Raw genomic sequence first — 21519 nt, 5'->3', positions numbered from 1 at the left:
AAAAACAGGACTATTTATTTGATATTAACATTTGAATATGGTTGTCCTTAAAATTAACATCTGTGTAAGATCACTGAAGTTCTCTTTAATAAAAAAACAGGTTTATTCAGTTTAAGTACTTTATTAAGTGAAAGACTTCACAGCATATTAAAAAGCAAGAATGATTAAATTATTATCAATGTCATCTGTAACCTTGAACTTTTGGTCACTGTTTCCTTGTTATAATTTGTTAATTGGATAGCATTGTGGAGAGCTGTATGTAACATTCAGTGTATATCTTTGAAAGTGGATATTATAAAAATTTTTCAAAGAATATTCTAATTTCCTGTACTTCAATTACGTATTTGTGAAGTTCGCTTCTCTCTCACATTCAGCACCTATATCCAGACCTACCTCACTCAAACATCTACTCAAACTGGCGTGCACACACACACACACACACACACACACACACACACACACACACACACAAACACACACGAAACCACAGACTAACATATACAGAACAACATATTCAAAAAATTGCTGTACTCATGCAATCAACACAAACACACACCGTACCATAAAATACTAGATAAGAAACACGCAGACACACCAGTACACACACACACATGTAAACTATTTTATGTGGAGGCAAAACTCTATGCACAGTGAAACTCTATAAAAAATAATATTCATCATTGTCATACAAGATGACATGGCAACTGTCAAACTACCTTTGAAGTACAGAATAATGTATTTTTGACATTTTGCACACATGATTTGTCACTGTTCTAGTCTTGTCAATAAATCAGCCAAGATCTTAGATTTCAAACATCCATATTTCTTACACATCTTACTTGTTTTCAGATTATAACTGTTGAGTTTATATTTTTATTTAGCTTCTGTAGATGAGGAGTGAGACCAGGCCTGGTCTTATATGAACTGATGTCCTAGGTGAAGAGATGCATGGCACCCCCCTGAACTACCCACTACCCCCATGTACATCACTGAGCACTCCATCCCCTTTGTAGCCTATCCAAACCATTCTAATCACTTCTTTCTTCATTTGCTCACAATTTGTCTTAATAGTATTTTTTTCCTGCATTCATTCATTCAACATACTCTAAGTAGTCAAAACTGCAGTCTGATGACTGTGGAGGACATAACTTCATTAAGCCAGGGGTCTGTACGCGTCTAGGCCCCCAGAAACTATAAGGGCCTAGATGCTCTGAGTTTCATTTCACATTTTTTTAAACAATCTTTTGATACCGTGATGGCCTGAGCAATAATCCTGATTAAGGTAAGAAATTCAGTATTACTCTTTATCTTTGTTTTTCCCTGCATCCTTTCAACACACCCTTGTTGACAAGGATTACACTGCAATAAATGTAGAGGGACTAAGTAAATTAAATTGGGGGGGTGGCTGGGGCCACTGTGTCCCATAATCTGTGGAGGTTCTGTCGACTGGAGTTACAGTTTAGACCTTTTCTCCAACCTTTTTATGAAATAATGACCAGATCAAAACTCATAATTAAGGCAAGAGCTTCAGTGTTACTCTTGCCCTTCGCTTTTTCTTGCATTCTTTCAACAGACTCTAAGTGGCTATGACTATACTTGTAGGAAATAACTGCATAAAGCTATGAGGGATCTAGATGCTATGAGGGGCATCTTAGATATTTTTTCCAGCCTTTTAACCCAATGATAGTCTGAGCAAAAATCATAAGGAAAGAATTTTCACCTTCCTCTCTATCACCCCCCCCCCAAAAAAAACTGTCACCATCTGCATGTCAAAGCCGACCGTGTCACCTCTGGTGTTAAACTGGGATAAAAGTGAAAAAAAAATAATGACAGTCATTTATATATATATATATATATATATATATATATATATATATATATATATATTCCAAGTTAATGCTATCATTCAAATATACAGCATACCTCCTCACCCCTGTTCTCTAAAGGCAGCCAGGTTTATGTACTTCTCGGTTAGACTGTGATGAAAAATGAAAAAAAAAAATAAATAAATAGCACATAACATTTTTCTGCCTGTTATTGTCAGACATATAAACATCATGTCTCCTTGCACTCCCACAAATGATAGCCAGCCCTATACACATCTGATGTATGTGAGGAAATGAAAAAAAAATCATCACAGTACTAGTTACTCCTAAACAATACACTGATCCTATAAAAGCTATATTGATTCTCTCTGCACACCTCAAACATTTGTGAGGAAAGTTAAAGAACTAATGACCAGACATTTCTCAGCAAATCAGAAGTTATAGTGACCTGTGCATACCTCTGAGGTTTGGGAAGAAAATTAAAGAAATTAAGGCATTGTCCCTTGCACCCCATCAGAAATTACAATGGCCTCCTGTATATACCTTCTAGAAGGGTTGGTTTTAGACTAGGTGGGGTTCAGGACAGAGGCCACTAATAAATATGTGTCAAAATCCACGTATACAGCCTCAAGTGTGGAGGTCACCAAGCAACCAGAAGCTCTGAAGGTCTTGATGTTCTGTGAAGCATTTTATGCCTTATTTTATTAAAAGATGGTTTAAACTGAGCAAATCCCAATAGGATCAGTTACGTTCATCCAGACAGCCTCCACCCCCACACAACACTCACAGCCAGTTCTGTATACAGTTCAAACATCTGACTGTGATACAGGAAGATATATATGCAGTATAATTCACTTTTGCTTTGTACAAACATTTGCCACACATTAAAGTATTCCACTTTACTTCAAACATTTCACATTAGTCATGCAAAATGAGAATAATGAGCAAGCAGCAGCAGGCAGCTAGTCATTTCCCTTTACAGACAGCCTCATCAATTATAATTACTTTGTCTTGCACATTTCAGATGTCCAGTTAAGTACTCCACCTTTTCCACACAAATGTACATTAGTCAAGAAAGCCAGACAGTGGCTGTTTAAACTGCACAACGAACAAGTTGTCAACTACATTTAGGCGATACAGCTCCACTCCTCCCTCAGATGTTATAGTTACTTCTGTGTGCACATCAGATGATTGCGATAAAAAAGCGATGGTCCTGTATTGTATGTCAGCTCTGTGAACTTTGATGTAGATAGTAGTCAAACATTAAAAGTATTACAATAGGCAACAGTACCGACTGAAATGGTGTACCGTACATAGCAGTGCAGGCATAGCAAATGTGTATAAGTGTCAGGTGAACTCCTCATCATATGTACGTCCACAGTAACAATCAAGTGTGCCCCTGGGTAGAAATGTACAAAGAATAGCTGCCCCCCCTGTATGCAGAAATGTTGATAAGTCTACGCAAAGTGTCTCATGGAAGACCTGGAGGCACAGCATGATCCCTGTTGATCTATGACACGAAGGTGAGGCCTACTGTAAAAATACAACTTGATTTTCCATACACATATAGTATAAATGTCTATACTGGGCATACTCACACACTCAAACAAATGTAGTGGATTTCATTCAGCATTACACTGAAAGGTCATACTAGGCATGCTCACACACTTAAGCCAAATACGGAGGTGATAATAAGGGATCTATGGACAAATGTGGATAGACATCTCAACTTCCAGAAACACATTCACAAAGTTGTCAGAAAATCTTGCTATGTATTCACACAAACTGCCAAGGTCTGTGCATGTAGGTCAAAGGAGGTTCCCAGTACTCATCAGTCATCAGACCCGTCAGAGAGTACCACAACACACTTGCAATGAATCTGACTAGGCATGTTCAGCAGCCAGAAAGACCACTGAAGTACCCTAACAAGAAGATTACTGGCCTCAAACAGTTGCCCCATGCAACAAGACTTAATGTAACTCAGTCTGTACTCTGTTGCATACTGTCTACTCAGGAGATCTCTGCCCAACAGACAGGTCCATGTCATGGCTACACTCAGATCTGTTCTGAGTTACAGCTCAATGGCACTAAATATACAGGCCCAACTGATATTGCCAACATCCTGGCAGATAGGATCAGTGTTAACTGTACCCCCCTCTCAACCATGAAAGAGCACATCTTTATAATGGAAGACTGCAAAGTTGCTGTCATCATGGCTGCACAGGTAAAAAACACTCTCCAAAGCCAGTATCACAGCAGCCATGGGACCAGATAACTTCACAGGCTGTGTTCCACACAAACCACAGAATGAACAGGCACCACACTGACGTACTATGTGCAGTCATAGCCTCACCTCATGCTTTGTACCTGTTCAATGGTGCACAGTGACGGTTATCGCACTACACAAGGGTGGAGACACCATGGACCCCAGGAACTAGCGCCCCATTAGCCTGAGGAGCCCGCTCTTCAAGGCCATGGAATGTATCATCATACAACATATAAAAAAATTACATTTGTAATCCCCAAACCCTGGACCACAACCATGTTGAGTTTGTAAAATGCAGATCATGTTAACTAAACCTGATAGATGACATTGAAGCAGTCAACAGAACTGTTGACAAGGGTAAGGTGGTTCACACAGCCTATGTTGATCCTGCCACGGCTTACAACACCACCCCACACTCTGGAAATATAGATTGACCCACTAAACTAGGTATAAATTGCTATGTCACAAGATGGGCTGCCAACAGGCTTACTGACAGAACACACACTGTGAAAGTAGCAGACTCCAAGGATGACTTTGGACCAGTGATGAGTGCAGTACCACAAGATCCAGTCCTGTGTCTTGTCCTGTTTAATATCTACTTCCCTGAAGTAAACTTTAACATGGAAGGTCTGTGGCTACTGAAGTTTCCAGAGGACTGCAAACTAGGAGCCATAATTGTAAACACTAAAAATGTGGACATCCTACAAAAGGGCCTCACTGAGACAGATGGCTGTTGTCAAAGCCATGGGCTCTAGCTCAATGCCAAAAGGTGCATTGTCATCCTCTTTGTTAAAAACTCTGTAGCCAAGAACTACAACATAGGCGGTAGTAAACTCAACACCGAAAGTGTGACAAGAGACCTTGGGTCACAGGTGGACACTGGACACAACTGTGATAATCACATTCCCACAGTAGTCAGAAAACCCTGCTATGTGGCACACCTCATCACAAAATGTGTCTCATGCAGAATAGAAGAGGACATTGTTCCCCACTACTCATCACTCACTAGAACTATAATAGAGTACAACGCCAGTTTTGCTATGTACCACACAAGACAACTACAACAACTGGAAAGCCTGCAGCAATACCTCAGAAAGAGCATTAGCGGCCTGAAATACATGCCATACACAGACCACCTCAAAATGCTCCATCTGTACTCCCTTGCATATCGCCTACTGCCTAACATACAAAGCTATTTGAAATGCAGAGCTGTTGGACATGCTCCACGTAAAACACTCACAGTCCCTCTGACCTTCGGACCCAAAACCACAAGTGAAATACAAAAGGAAGGGGTGTACCCATTTACCTTATGGATACTCACACCTTCAGGTTAGTGGCACAGCATGAGGCCTTGGAGACCATGCAAGTGCAACTAACATTGGGTAAAGCTGCTCATCAGATTGTAGCCTGCTACAGATCACCTACCTTTTCACAGGAACCTCACTCAGTATTCTTGAGAACAGTGGAAAATATAAAGGTCCTATCAAACACCATTATATGAGGTGATTACAACTACCCAAACATTGAGTGGGAGAATTGCTTGTGTACAACATCCTTTACCCAATGTTTCCTATAGTTTAAAAGCTCTAACACCCTAGAACAGCTGGTCACCATGCCCACTAGAGGTGACACCATACTGGACATGATCATCACCAACATGTGGTACCAGTGATCCACAACAGAGATAAAACCCTCGCTGGTAATATCAGATCATAAAGTAATCACACTGGACATCCAGATCCTGCCCCCACCCAGTCAATAAAACCACCATGAAGACATTTTCAAAAGCAAACTGCACACGTCCCAAGACAAAAGTGGAAAGTTCCAAAGCCCTCTTGCCATAGGATAATGGTATACAATCTGCCGAATCAGTTACAAGTGCATCCTATGAGCATCTACAGGGATGCTGGATCGAGACATCACAAATAAAACCAAGATGCACTCCTCCAAAAATAAAAAAAAAATCTGGTGGTCATTGCCCATAAATAAGCTAGACAACAGAAGGAGGAAACTAACACCTAATAGAGCCAACTTCACTGAAGGAAAGACATCACTGATCATTATTAGGAAGAAGCAATGATCGCTCATAAAATAATTCAAGGACACTTTCAAAAGACAAATTGCCAAGGACTGTAAGAATAACAACCACAAAGCCTGTGGTAGCTATACCAGACATGTAGGTGTCAACTTCCAAACATGCTGTCAAGTACTGACAAATGGCAAGGAATACAGTGAACCAACTTTCATTGCCCACATCCTGGGGGAAAAGTTCAGTGTAAACTTCCCCCCATCACCCCCAAAAGGGCCTGTGTCCATCACAGAAGGATGCAGAGCCCCAGACGTCATGGATATGCAGGTAAAAACAGCCCTCTCCAAAGCCAAGAACACAGCATCAATGGGACTGGATGGTGTCCCAGGCTGCATCTTACACTAGGCCCAAAAGGAACTACACCCTCACCTACATTCACTGCCCAGACTCAATCGTACCACAGGGTATGTACCCAAAGAATGGCATACACTAACAGTCATCCACCTCCACAAAGGGGGTGCCACAACAGAACCTAGAAACCATTGCCCTATATGTCTACTCAGCCTGGTCTACAAAGCTATTGAGCAAATTGTCATGGAACCCATAAACAGAGACATTGGGGACCTCCAGACACTGGACTTTACACAACCTCGCCTTGTTAAAGGCAGATCCTGCCTCCTAAATATAGTTGACTTACTTCAAACAGTTACCAAGGACATAGATGGAGGTGAAAGTAGTCCACACAGCCCACCTGGACCTCACTAAGGACTTTTTACACCATTCCCCACTCTGTCATCATGGACACGCTTACCAGCCTGAACATTAACAGCTATATCACAGGATGTGTGGCCAAGTGGTCACAGATCAAGCACACATGTTCAGAGTTGCAGGTGCCATGTCTGACTCTAAGACAGTCACAAATGGCATCCCACAGGTCTTGGTCCTGGGACCCCACCTGTTCAGTAGACACTGCTCAGAGGTACAGGCAAGCACGGGAAGAGTATGGCTGAACAGGTTTGCAGATGACTGCTATCTGTGGTCCATAATCGACTCTATGGCTGACACACACATCCTCCAGAAGGGGCCTACAGAGACAGATACCTGGTGTCAAAACAATGCCCCAAGAAGAATTCCAAAGAATGCATAGTCATTCCCTTTGGCTAAAACAAAGTGCAAACAAATTACCACATAGGTGGTACTCCAGTATGTATGTTGAAAGTCATGAAGGCCCTGGGGACACAATTAGATATTAAACTCTCCTTTAATGATCACATGGCCAAAGTGTTTAGACATTCCTTCTATGTAGCCCACCCAATGTCACCTAATGTAACCCACTTTGTCTAGTCTGATGATGTCACCATCCTACAAATATACCTGTGGAAAATAGAACTCGCAGTAATGTGTATAGTGCATTGTGTAAATGCGTACATCTGTAGTATCATAAACCAGTTAGGTAGGGGTCTAAATCCTGCACTTGACAAGTGCGTGTGTGTTTGTTTGTGTGTGATCTTCTTGGAGAGTACTCAAACACTTTAAAGGTGGTATACTAATCTTTGTCAGGTCTGATGATGTCACCATCCTACAAATATACCTGTGGAAAAGAGAACTCACAGTAATGTGCACAGCATGTTGTGTAAATATGTTCTCCTGTAGTATCATAATCCAGTTAGGTAGGGGGTTGAATCCTGCACTTGACAAGTGTGTGTGTGATCTCCTTGGAGAGGAGCAACCTTTTTGGAGAGTACTCAAACACCTTAAAAGTGGTATACCAATCTTTGTCAGGTCTGATGATGTCACCATCCTAAAAATATACCTGTGGAAAAAAGAACTCACAGTAATGTGTATAGCGTGTAGTGTAAATGCATACTCCTGTAGTATCATAAACCAGTTAGGTAGAGGTTTGAATACTGCACTTGACAAGTGTGTGTCTGTTTGTGTGTGATCTCCTTGAAGAGAAGCAACCTTTTTGGAGAGTACTCAAACACCTTAAAAGTGGTATACTAATCTTTGTCAGGTCTGATGATGTCACCATCCTACAAATATACCTGTGAAAAAAAGAGCTCAAAGTAATGTGTATAGCACGTCGTGTAAATGCATACTTCTGTAATCTCATAAAGCAGTTATGTAGGGGTTTGAATCCTGCATTTGAGAAGTGTGTGTGTCTGTTTATGTGTGATCTCCTTGGAGAGGAGCAACCTTTTTGGAGAGTACTCAAACACCTTAAAACTGGTATTCTAATCTTTGTCAGGTCTGATGATGTCACCATCCTGCAAATATACCTGTGGAAACAAGAACTTACAGTAATGTGTATAGCGTGTTGTGTTAATACATATTCCTCTAGTATCATGCAGTAATTAGGTAGGGATTTGAATCCTGCACTTGGTGAGTGTGTGTGTGTACTCTATGTGTGTGATACTAATGGTCAATGGGTTGTGGGTTTTGCTTTTACTACGGCATGACATATCAGTATGACACCAGTATGTGCATTGCACATGTGAGGTAGCTGTGTGGCAAATACATATACGTACATGTGACCTCAATTATTGCATGTGTGGGAACCCTGCTTTCTCCAAGAGTGTGCTGCTGCTTTCCAGACCTTAGGTCACATCTCTATGCTTGTGAGAAGGCCAGCCACTGCAGTGATCCCTGGCCTAGGTCAACTGTGTCACACACACTCATTACGGTTTCTATAGAATTGTGTGAGTGAGGGTTTATGTCCGAGGTATATGTCAGACCTGTTCAAATGCAGCAAGGTCTATCAATGATGGCTATTCATTATAGGTGTACAACAACCTTTGTGGATATGCATGCAGACCCCTTATTGCTTATGTGATCCACTGAGGGATTTAAACATGCCTTTGAAAATGTGATTATCAAAGGAGAGATGACGTACCACTTGGTTGCATGTACACATCGGTACCTGTTCTTCATGTTGGTGGCTACTACCTATGTGGTACTGTGGGGATACTATGTTCCGTAAAGGTGGATGACTATGCTTTGGTTGGCTTATAGCTTTACAGCATGGGTTTGACAACAGGGATCTGTCTGTGTGATACCCTTGTGGAGGATGTGTGTGTCATCTGGAGAATGCATTATAGGCCACAGTATGCATTACCAGATGTGGACGGACATATCCCTACTGTGATTGCTTGTACCTAAGAGAGCTATATGCCAAACAGGAGTGGTCTCAGTAATGGGTGCAGGTGAATATCACTGGTTACTGGCATAGTATAGTACCTGAATGATCCAAATGTTTTATGTGTGTCCTACATCTGTGTGTCAGTTGTCAAGACATCATCTAATGATTGGTTATGGTCAGGCTGTTGAAGTTATGTATACTACCAGAATGCAAAACAATGACAGATAGTAACAGTATCACCCACAGCACAGTGTCAAACCATGTTATACACACATGTGTAGTCAAGTTCCGAAATGTGTGTAGTACAATGCACACTGGCCACCAATCGAGACTATGGAGTGTTACTGTGTAATACAGGGCATGTCACCCTGCCCATGTGTCCACTATGTACGTACATGCAGACAGTGCACCTTCACCATGTTCACAAATGTACATCTGCAAATCTGTGCCACACACATCCCACACATACTGTCCACTCTCTAACACATGCTGCCAATACTACACACATCAGCCTAGTGGCACGTGGGCAGACAATACACTATTGGAACTAACCCTGGTGTAAACATTACTACATTGGCAATCATAGCTTAAATGCATCATGCCTGCTCAGCTACACCTTCAAGCATATCATTACACTCTACTGCTGACAACATGCTAACATTGCTATACTGCTATAAAGTCACCCTGTGCATTAGCACCATGGTAGCCTGTTCCTGCATCGATGTTACATATGACAGGAGGTGGCACAGGTTTCATCATATGCACAGGGTGTGTTGTTGGTTTGTTAGAGGCCTACAGTGAGCCATACAATTGACATGTATGTGTGTGTGTGTGTGTGTGTGTGTGTGTGTGTGTGTGTGTGTGTGTGTGTGTGTGTGTGTGTGTGTGTGTGTGAGGGCCAAGAGTACTGCTATGGGCCAATGTTGATGTAATGTGTGCGGGTATGTGGTAGCCCTAGGTGTCTTGTTTATGTGTGTGTGTGTCTCTGCATGCACACAGTTCCACCATGTGGCTGCCATATATGGGTATTTGTAGGACAGCCACAGACTGTACCTGGCAGGCTTTACAGATCACCGTCTCTGGCTACGGATATGGTACTTGTGCCTGGCAGGGGTGCTACTGACACTATCAGGTACTAAGCCTGACTGGGTACTATCCCCCAGAGGTAGATGGCTGTACACTGGATCCAGGTCCCTGCTGGGACTGTCCAGAGCCATGTGCACGTAGTCTTCTAGGACTGTCTATGGACAGCCCACCCCCAACATTGCTGGGGCTGGTACTGGCACTATGGGAGCGGCTGTGACTTGAGGGATGTCCTCGGCAACTGCCAGCTGCTAATGTTGCTGGCATACATCCACGTTGATGACTCAACCATCCCGCACTGTCCTGACACATCGACATGACATTGCGGAGGACATGTAATGTCTCACCCCAACGTCTATTAGTGACCTCAGTGTAATGACGGATTTCACCTGCTGGGTCACGGATACTGTCAATTATGGCAGTGTTATGTGCCCTCTGTGCCCTTAGTCCCTGTCTGGTGTACTGTTCCATACATGCCTGTGCCTCCATGACAGCCTGGAACATGAGTGAGGTTGTAAGACCTGTGGCACGTCTGCCAGTGGCATGATGAGCAGCAGTGCTCTGAAGATAACCCCTGGAGATCTGCCTATGTGGTACCCTTCCAGACATCTGGGTATGGCTGCTGTGTCGGGATGCATGTGCCATAGATACCACACTGTCCTGGCCAATGCCAGCCGTATGCTGTCCCTCAGCTAAGGGCATTGGTGATGGATGTATTAGCAGTATGACTGTGTGCATGGATGGGGTGGACGCTTGTGTACTATCGATTGCTGGCCCATCGACAGACCCTGGCAAACATGCCTGTGCCTCAACACACCTATTATCATTATCACTATCATGCTCAGTGATATCAGTTTCCCTGCTTCAGTGAACCAGCCCAAAATCAGCACCTGTGAGAGGAAGACAGGAAACACACTTTACGACCTGTACATGATTTCCGCACACATGCACATATACACACATGAACACATGCACACATGAACACATGCACACATGCACACATGAACTCATGAACACATGCACACATGCACACATGCACATATGCACACATGAACACATGAACACATGCACACATGCACACATGAATACATGCACACATGAACACATGCAGACATGAACACATGCACACTTGAACACATGCACATATGCACACATGCACACATGCACACATGAACACATGCACACATGAGCACATGCACATACACTCCTCACACACACACACACACACACACACACACACACACACACACAAACATACACCACCAGCAATCCATAACATACTCAATAGTGTGTGATGGTGGGGTACAGTATCACAAGCCAAACATTTATATCAAATGTGACAGCATGCATGATGTGTGTTGCTCAACACATGCAGTGTGAGTGTAGACATCCCTTGCTAATAACAGTATACATGGCTTTGATGCATGTGTGTTTTGTTCAGTGATTGGCCTCACCCTGGAACGCAATGTTTACATGGACACAACATGTTGTGCAAGTATTAAAAGCTCTGCAATGTCCTGTGCACCATCACTCACAGGTATACATACCATGGCTGGATGTGTATCAGTGTGTCACATAGATATCCATTTCTGATTAGAGCATCTGTGTTTTTAGCAGATAATTGTGGACACAAGTTTAGCACATGCATGCTATGTATACACACAGGATGAGTGGTGCATGTATACCTGATGGAATACCATTGCTCAACATAGCCATTGTACAGTGGTTATGGTGAGTGTAGGACATATTGTGGACATGCCAGTGCCAGCCATGACATGGCATGCTACGACACAACTGCAACATTAAACATCACACATACACAATGTGTGTCATGTGACCTATACACTCAATAGCATTACAAGACATATGTGTGTCACTTTGTACAAATGGTGATTGTTATGCATATTGTCTATGTTTGCACACACACAACATTGAGGTGCATAGCAATTAATGATATGTGTAGTACTGTGGCCACTGTAACTGGATGGGGTGTAGTACCATGAGACATCATCATGCAGCATCATGTGGTCACTCAAGGCTACTAATGTGTGCCAGACCAGCACATAGCATACTGTACCTGAACTGCAGTACCATGGCTACATTCACCATTTCATGGCCAGTTGTTACATGGATTTGTAAGGTGCCCAATAGGGGGCATTGCCTAACATGAATGTGTTATGTGTTGAAGAGTGTCGCACAGCCACATGAGTGGCCTCTACCCCTCAGGTATATTATGTGTGCTGTGTGGATGACATTTGGGATACTGTAGTGTGACCTTACAGCGGGTGTCTGAATACGCCATGTGTAGCATGTTAACGTGTACTGCGTATGACACAGTTGTGTATGTTGTGTGCATGTGTATTGGCTCTGCCTATCCAACATCCACTACAGTGTTGCCACAATTGTGCGGGATGCTGTGTGTATTGCATGTGTTTGAGGCAGCTACTCACGTTACTGAGATGTGCATAGTCTCACAGCAAACATGCACAGCATGCATTATGCGCTGGTGTGTGACGTGTACATGGCCTACACCTCACCTACGACATGCACATTTAATTAGCAATATTAAATGTAGAACACACTCACCAGCATGGGTCTGCTGCCTTGCTGTCACACCAGAGGGACCTACAAGGATATGAGACAGTTTGTCAGTGGCGACAACTGTGGCATTGCTACTGTGTGTTTGCAATCTTACAGTAGTACAACTGTTGACAGTCACAGGCCTGCAAATTATATTCCTAATTAATATTATTGCACAACACTAGGCACCACATCTTGTAACTATACAGTACACATCTCACATAAGCATGATCTACCAATAGAGGTAACAGCCGTGTACAGCTATGCCATGTTACCTGCACGCTCCATGTCAACTTGCTGGGTGGCTCCAGCCTCCATGATGATGCATGTTAGTTGTTGTTGTTGTTGGCCAGGAGCCACCTGGCCCAGGAGCAGCTCCTCCACTCTGGTGAGAGGGGGATGGATGGCTACCTCACCACCTGTGGCAATCTGTTGTCTACGGATGTCAGACGCACGCTGCCGGACATGTCTAATTAAATCACTGCAGTGATGGCGTATCTGCTCATATGCCCGGTTATGCATGCCTATGTCATTTACCCTATGGACAAGATCTTGCCACAGTGCAGTCCGCTCATGCTGGTCCTGGCTGGTTCTTGAGAACAGCAGGGTGTAGTGCTGAACCATGGTGGCTGTAATCACTTCTTCCTCTGCTGGGCTGTATGAGAGATTACGATGGTGGGCCATGACCCTGGAAGACAATGAAACAATATGTTTGAGCAAGTCAAGTGGCACACTTAACATTCTAAAGTACAGATATCAAATAACTGCCATATATAGCAACCTATTGGCTGTCAAAGGATACACACTTTCAGCACCACATATCAGTGCTCAACCCACAACTGCCTGACAGTGCCTGGCACACTCTATATATCAAACCATGTTTTGCACAGCAACAAAGATAAACCAGTATATAAGTCTATACAACAGTATATGGCACACTGTATGCAACACAATGCACCACCTAGCCACAGGGGGTATACATCAAGCTAATGCATAACGTAACATGTAATCCATTGCAATGATTGTAAAGTCCAGTTACAGTATTACCAGTATACCACACTAGTCATTGATGGCAAACCCCTGCCTTACATATGTGCTCATTCATTAATATAGGTGGCATACTGCTGTACTAGACTATACATGTTGCTAGATATGCACCTATATCCTGTAACACACATATGACCGAGGCCATGGTACAGGCATACACACACACATCAGACATACATACCAGACACAAAGGTATGGCAACCCACATGACCTTTACCTGTGTACCATACAGTACTGTGTGTCAGTAGTTACAAGACCTTATGCCTGAGGTATGTCATCTGTGGGGACTATGGGGAACAAACAAAACAGTGGTTCCAAGACGTGGACATACACCATACTGTGTTGTTTAGGCATACAGCTTCAGGTAGTACTACAGTTCATTCAGGGGTTGGATTCACCAGCAGTAACACTCAATAAGCATACATGTACTGCTGTAGCCTACAATGTGACACCCCAGTCGACACCATCAGACTACGTCAGACCATCTGGCATACTGCTTTTTCTGCCTAACAATAGCATACACATCTTTTGTTGGGATCACAGCTAGGACACATAATACCATGACAGAAACAGTTTCCCACTTAGCTATCACACATATACAGAACTCTGACACATTCACCAACACGTTCACCATCACACTCAGTCAACCTCACATAGCAATTATTGCAACAAGTACATGTGGGTGTGTATCGGTTCATAAGTAGGTTATAGGCTATTGGCCCTAGGACCTATAGATGTCTAGCCATATGCTACCCTGGCCTTTGACACACAGGTAATTTCATTTCACGTGGCCCTGTCAAGCAGAGCCACAGAGGTGATTCCCGGGGTGTATTTCCTATCTCCCATACAATCATCAAGATTATATATGACGACTGCTAATTAGGAGCTTTGTTTGTTATTGATAGGTGGTTTGTTCCAGAGTATGGGATGTCTCTGAGATAGGGATCTATCCCTCCAGCATGTGCTGTTTATTGAGGTGACAAGGTTTAGGTCCATAGAGCATGTAGCTCATAGGGATTGTGATCTGTTTACGTGGAGCATGTCCAACAGCTCTGGGATTCACATAGCTTTGCATGTTAGGCAGAGGTCACCTCTGGGTAGACGGTATGCGACACAGTCTAACTGTGATTTTGTGAGATGGTCTGCATAGGGCATCTGTTTGAGGCCAGTATTACTCTTTGTGAGGTATGTCTGTGTCCTTTCCAGTTGCTGTAGATGTCTTCTGAGGTACATACCACATGAGGCATTGTACTCTATAATGGGTTTTATGTGTGTGGAGTAGAAGGGAACAATGACCTGTATTTCCCTGGATGACACACCTTTTGTGATGACGTGTGCCACGTAGACAGATTACATGACTAGTGTGGCACTGTGACTATCAAAGGGGAGACTACTGTCCACCTGTGTCCCATGGTCTCTTATCACACCTTTGGTGTTAAGTAGACTACCACCTATATGGTAGTTAATGGGTACTGAGTTTTTGCAAAGAGGGATGCCAATGCAGTGTCAACATTGAGCTTGAGTCCATGGCTTTGTCACCAGGCATCTGTTGCAGTAAATATGACCCTGTCTCTCTCTCTCTCTCTCTCTCTCTATATATATATATATATATATATATATATATATATATATAAACATCCATTGGTGTACATATAGATACATATAGGCACATATACAGTCCACCTTTCATGGTGGGAATATCAAGTATAGAAAGGTTGTGAGGTATACAGTTATGTCATAATATTACACAGTGTTGTGCGGAATGCATTGAAGGTGTTCTCAGCCCATGTAGCTTTAGCAGGCCTCACTGGCTGCAACACTGCAAACCTGACGAATCATATCCACAGCGTTCAACCACCACATGTCATATACCAGCACTGTATGCTGTCTGGTTTGCCACACACTACAACCTACATAGAAATATGCACATAACAACCTTCAACAACATATATATATATATATATATATATATATATATATATATATATATATATATATGTATGTATATATCCACCTTTCACATATAGTTGCAGTATGTCCCTTGCTCTATGCACATGCACAGATGCTAATATATCTGACACAGACAGATCTCCCTGTATGTGTGTGCCATATACACACAAGGACCACACTGTTGTAAGTCCATGTACCTCACGGCTGACCTGTTGGGCCTTGCTGCAACATGAACAGGTGTCACATGTGAGCACACAGTAATATTAGAGGGTGTATATATAGCTGCAAATGCTAAATTACCATACTAGCCTGGTACAGCTGTTGCCAGTGCTAAGCTACACATTAATGTGACTATCATGCATTTGTTACTCTGTTACATCCAAGTTTACATAACTGTATGTGCTACTCCCCCAAACAGACATTGTACACACTACTGTACAAAACACAGATAACATGGATCAGATGTTTGACATTTAATGCTGAACTACATATGTCACAGTCATATCCCACTGCACACAGCTACACACTGATTTCTCCATGGCAGTAGTTATGCAGGGCATCTGTGCATAGATGCGTACTGCTGCCACATATGGATGATTCAAACTATGTAGAGTACTCTTCAAAAACATCTACTACATGCCAGTAAATACATATCTGTTACATCCCTTCCTTTGTATGTGTTTATAGTAGTCAGTTCCATGTGTTCTGTACACTTTGTTTTGTTTATATCTTATTTTTTTTCAAAATATTTTTTTCAATATATTATATTTTTCACTATATTATTTTTTTCTATATTTTTTCAATATATATTTTTTTCACTATATTGTTTTTTTCAATATATTTCTTTTTCAATATATTTTCTTTTTTTCAATATATATTTTTTTCAATATATTTTCTTTTTTTCAATATATATTTTTTTAATATATTTTTTCAAGATATTTTTTTCAATATATTTTTTTCAATATTTTTTTTCCAATATATTTTCTTTTATATCTTTTTTGTTTCCTGCTGCTGTTGCTGTGGTCTGTGTCTCTGTCTCTCTGTGTCACTCTGTAATGCTCTCTCTCTCTCTCTCCCGCTCTCTCCGTTCCTGCAATGAAATGATTGCATGTGTGGACAGCTAGTACAGCCTGCTTTTATAGATATCTGCACATGTGCATGTGATGGCCTCTGTACCAATTGTTAGCCACCATTTGGCAATTGCATGCAGCCTGCTATGTGGTACTTACAGTACTCACTGTCATAGCAACCAAATACTATAAATTGCTAGGTCAGGTAGGCGTAGCCCTTTCAGCTTTCCAAAGTGGGGACCATGCTTGTTTGCTGTGGACACCGTTGTGTAAGTCAGAAGGTTGGTGTACTTCTTGTATCTGATGCTAGGGGTGTAGACAGTGATTTGCATGTTGTACTCAGACCTGAATGTTGCCACTTCCAGTACACAGTTGTCAGTGTAGAATTGTACTCACCCCTACAAATGCTAACACAAGATACATGGGAGTATGTAGTTTCCTTTCTACTTATGCAATTAGCTGCCATACATACATAGTTATTGAGATGTTTTCATTTGGCACATGAACTGTTTGTGAACTGCTATACTGTGGATATTAATGTACTCACTTCTGCTCAGTTTGTGTTTTTTTTGTTGACATTAGCACAGGATGCTCATGAAAACTGGACAATTCCAGTACTGAGTATGCCTACCTACATCCTTGCTGGACCTTGAATACACAGGTATTTTGTACATTTGGGTGGGAATTGTCCTGCTATGATACTGTGTGGGGGTTGTAAAATGCTGCTGTAACATTATTTACTGCTAAAATGGCTGGTTCTGTTATCACAGTCATGTAATGCAATTCCACAACAACTGGTGGTAAAGTTCCACAGAACAGGTTTTGTGTTATGGCATTCCTATCTTACCTTTACATTCACTCATTCTGATGCATGATATATATATTTCAGCGAAAACTTGCTGTATATCTACTGTGGCTTAGTGGCATTTCATGCAATCTAGTGTGTCCAAGGTCCAGGGTTCGAGACTGACATTGGTGGTTTATTTTGCTGCTGAGCAGAACAAGGCCCCTCACATGCAGGGTGACTAAGGCACTTTTAAGCAGTTGTAAGCGGGTTTGCGTGGGTTTGCATGATGCTTAGCAATACTTAGCTAAGCGCACACAAGCGCACACTCGCGCAAACCCGCTAACTACTGCTTAAAAGTGCTTACTCCCGCTAACCCTCGCGCTCATTTCTTTGAAAGAAAATAAAATGGGGAGATAGGAAAATGGTGAAAAAGGAGACAAAGAGGGAAAGACAGTAGGGAAAACAGCTCAGGATGTGCAGGACAGGTGTAGGGAAGGTCCATAGCTGCCCATTTCTTTAACAGCAACAGCTGTTCATATACTAGTAATTTGGAGGGAAATTTGAAACCTTCCACCCCTGAGAGAGGGGTGAGGACAATGAAGCATGTTGTACTGCCAATTAAATTTCAGTTTATGTATCCAGCGGACATGTGTGCAAAATGGGCAGCTATGTATGAGGCGTAATGTTTTTGTGGGAGCAGATTGCCCATTTTTTTTTTTCAGGTGAGAGTGGAATGTGGGGTAGGGGAAGTAGGTATATTTTGGGAGGTAGGTTGGGGAGGTAAACAGACAAGATAAACAAGATGCATACAGGGGTGGAATATGACACATGAGGTGGGTGAACACCATTGACGGGGAAGGATGTTTGGAAATCGCAAGCCCATGAGCCCACAGATGGCAACAGTGGAACTGAGATCCCCAACCATGGGCAGTTACCACTGCACCTTCACAGCCTGGAGGATGGCTGTGCTGGGGGCTGCATAGGAGAGGCAGGCTCACCCATGAGTCATGCCACTCTTGCCTCGAGCTGGCGTGAAGGATCAGGGACTGAATGCTCGCACTCCCTACGCACCACAGCCCGGACCATTCAGAGGGTGATAGGTGGCCCTCCTCAGGCCACGCTTGCATGGGGGGGATGAGTCCCATCCCCTGCAGCGCTTCCATCTGAAGGTGGCACAGGACCAATGGAGGAGGAGGTCCTGGGCTGGGCACCGGACCTGCTGGTGCCAGGTGCCATCGCCAGCTGAGGTGGGACAGGTGGGTCCGCTGGGACCAGCCTTCCCATATGTTCTATATTTAGGAGGATTTAATGACAATATGGGTTAGTAATAGCCAACAGCATTCCAATTTAGTTGTAACAGCATACAGTAGTATTCCCATTAACCCAACACACCAGAGTTCCAACAGCTGAACAGCAAGCATAACACATACATATATAGAACAACAGTGGACATTCCAACAGCATGCAGGCTTGATTGGTGGCAACAGGCCACCAAGATTGTGGTATGTGAATAGGGGACATGCATCAAAGTAAATGCAGATATTTATAAACCAATAGGACATGTGTCCCAACAAATGTTATGAGATTAGACATACCCATTGAGGTGTGGAATTGCATTGTTTATGCACATACAGTAGGGTGTAAAAAGATACCTCCATTAACAACTTATATATACTTATAGTTTACACTACATTCCTATTGACTGCAGTTATATATCCCCTACATGTATTATTACACTAGGCAATGTCTGTTAAATTGTGAAATGGGTTTTGCTAGTTCTTGATATACCTGACCTGTATCTGACATACAAACTGTCCTGGATGCAGATGTTACTACTACATATTTATATATTTCATTTATATTTATATATCTACATATATGGATGTCTTCAGGTGACATTATCAGGTATATGTTAACAGCCCCCTACATTTCTAGCAGCACACTGACATATCTGGGGAACACAATAACAAGCTACTCATGTGCCAGATTAACCTGTACATGCCGGCCATGAACCGACAGTTGAGGACTGTATATATGCTTAACAGCTACTGGCACTCCCTTCATCAACTTTATATGGGCCTACCCATGTGTGGGTTGACTGCGCTTAATACAACATCATCATCATCATCATCATCCCTTTTTCCCATTTAAATGGGGTCAGGGTATCGTATTAACTGTTGCCAACTCTCTCGATTCAGTGCCACTCTCCTGCCTTCTTCAACACTCATGCCTGACTGTCGCAGATCTTCTTTCACACAATCCATCCACCTCTTTGCTGGACACCCTCGCTTCCTCTTACCTTCTTCCTGTCTGTCCCAAATCTCCCTCACCAGATTGTCTTCTGCTTTTCTACACATGTGCCCATACCATTGTAATCTGTTTTCTTTGATCTTTTCTGCAATTGGAGCTACTTTGGCTTCTGCTCTTATGTCCTCATTTCTTTGCCTGTCCCGCAGTGTGCATCCTACCACCTTTCTCAGGCACCTCATTTCCATCACCTCTAGCTTCTTCAACTGTTCTGCCTTTACTGCCAGGTTTCTGTACCATATAGTAGTACTGGTCGCACCACTGTCTTGTACACCTTACTTTTCTGCTTCTTTGGCATTCTTCTGTCATATACTACACCTGATAATCTATGCCAGCTGGCTGCAGACCCTCTGATTCTAGCTTTGACCTCTTCATTCAGACTACCCTTCTCCTCAACCACCCCTCCCAGATACTTGAAGCTGTTTACCTGTTCCACTATCTTCCCATCTATCTCTATTCTCAGCTTCTTCTGATTTCCCCAATATGCTGCCATTACCACTGTCTTATCTGTGCTTAGTTTCATTCCATGTGCCTTCAGATTTGCATTCCTTTCTCCTATCCTTTGCTGAAGTTCTAGATCAGAGTCTGCCTGTACTGCCACATCGTCTGCATACAGCAGCTTTGTTGCTCTGACCCCTCCAACCTGTTTGCTGATGTAGTCCATTACCAGTATGAACAGCAGTGGGCTCAGAGCTGAACCCTGGTGTACACCCACTCCCACTGGGAACCCCTCAGTGAGGCCAAACACTGTTCGTACTTGAGTCACTGGGTCCTTGTACATAGCCTGTACTAATTCTACCAATGTTTCTGGGACTTCAAACCACCACAGTACTGCCCAGATCAGCTTTCTTGGGACCTTGTCATATGCTTTCTCCAAGTCTAGGAAAGCCCAGTTTGACTCTCTCCTCTTCTCTAGTTTCTTCTCAAGTATCTGTCTCAATGCAAACATCGGGTCAATTGTGCTGCATCCTGATCTGAATCCGAACTGTTCATCTCCCAACTTACATTCTACTGAGTTGTAAAAAGAGTTGTTAATACAACAGTACTATTTCTATAATGCAAGGGTACAACAACATATCGAAGAAAGTGACACGGACACACTCCAGGAATTATACCTTTATTAATTACATTACACACTTTTCTAGTGGCTCTCTCATTTATTTGATATATCAGTGCATGCAGAGGTCTTTTATTCAAGACATATTATACCTTTATTAATGGGTTACACCTTTTCACATTGTCTCACGTATTTTATATAACAGTACATGCAGAGAAGTTATTCAACACTTATTATACCTTTATTAATGGGTTACAACACTCTTTTTCAGGCTCTCTCACTTCTTTTATATGAGAACACATGCAGAATAATTACTAACCTGCCTGGTGGTGCAGCCTTAGCAGCCTATCTGCATAGGCTTGCTGATTTGCAGCACGG

This window comes from Protopterus annectens, chromosome 1.part1 (genome assembly GCF_019279795.1).
Source record: "Protopterus annectens isolate FY-2018-M chromosome 1.part1, PAN1.0, whole genome shotgun sequence".
NCBI classification, from domain to species: Eukaryota; Metazoa; Chordata; order Ceratodontiformes; family Protopteridae; genus Protopterus; species Protopterus annectens.
The sequence above is the reverse complement of the archived record's forward strand: the minus strand, read 5'-3'. Positions refer to the sequence as shown.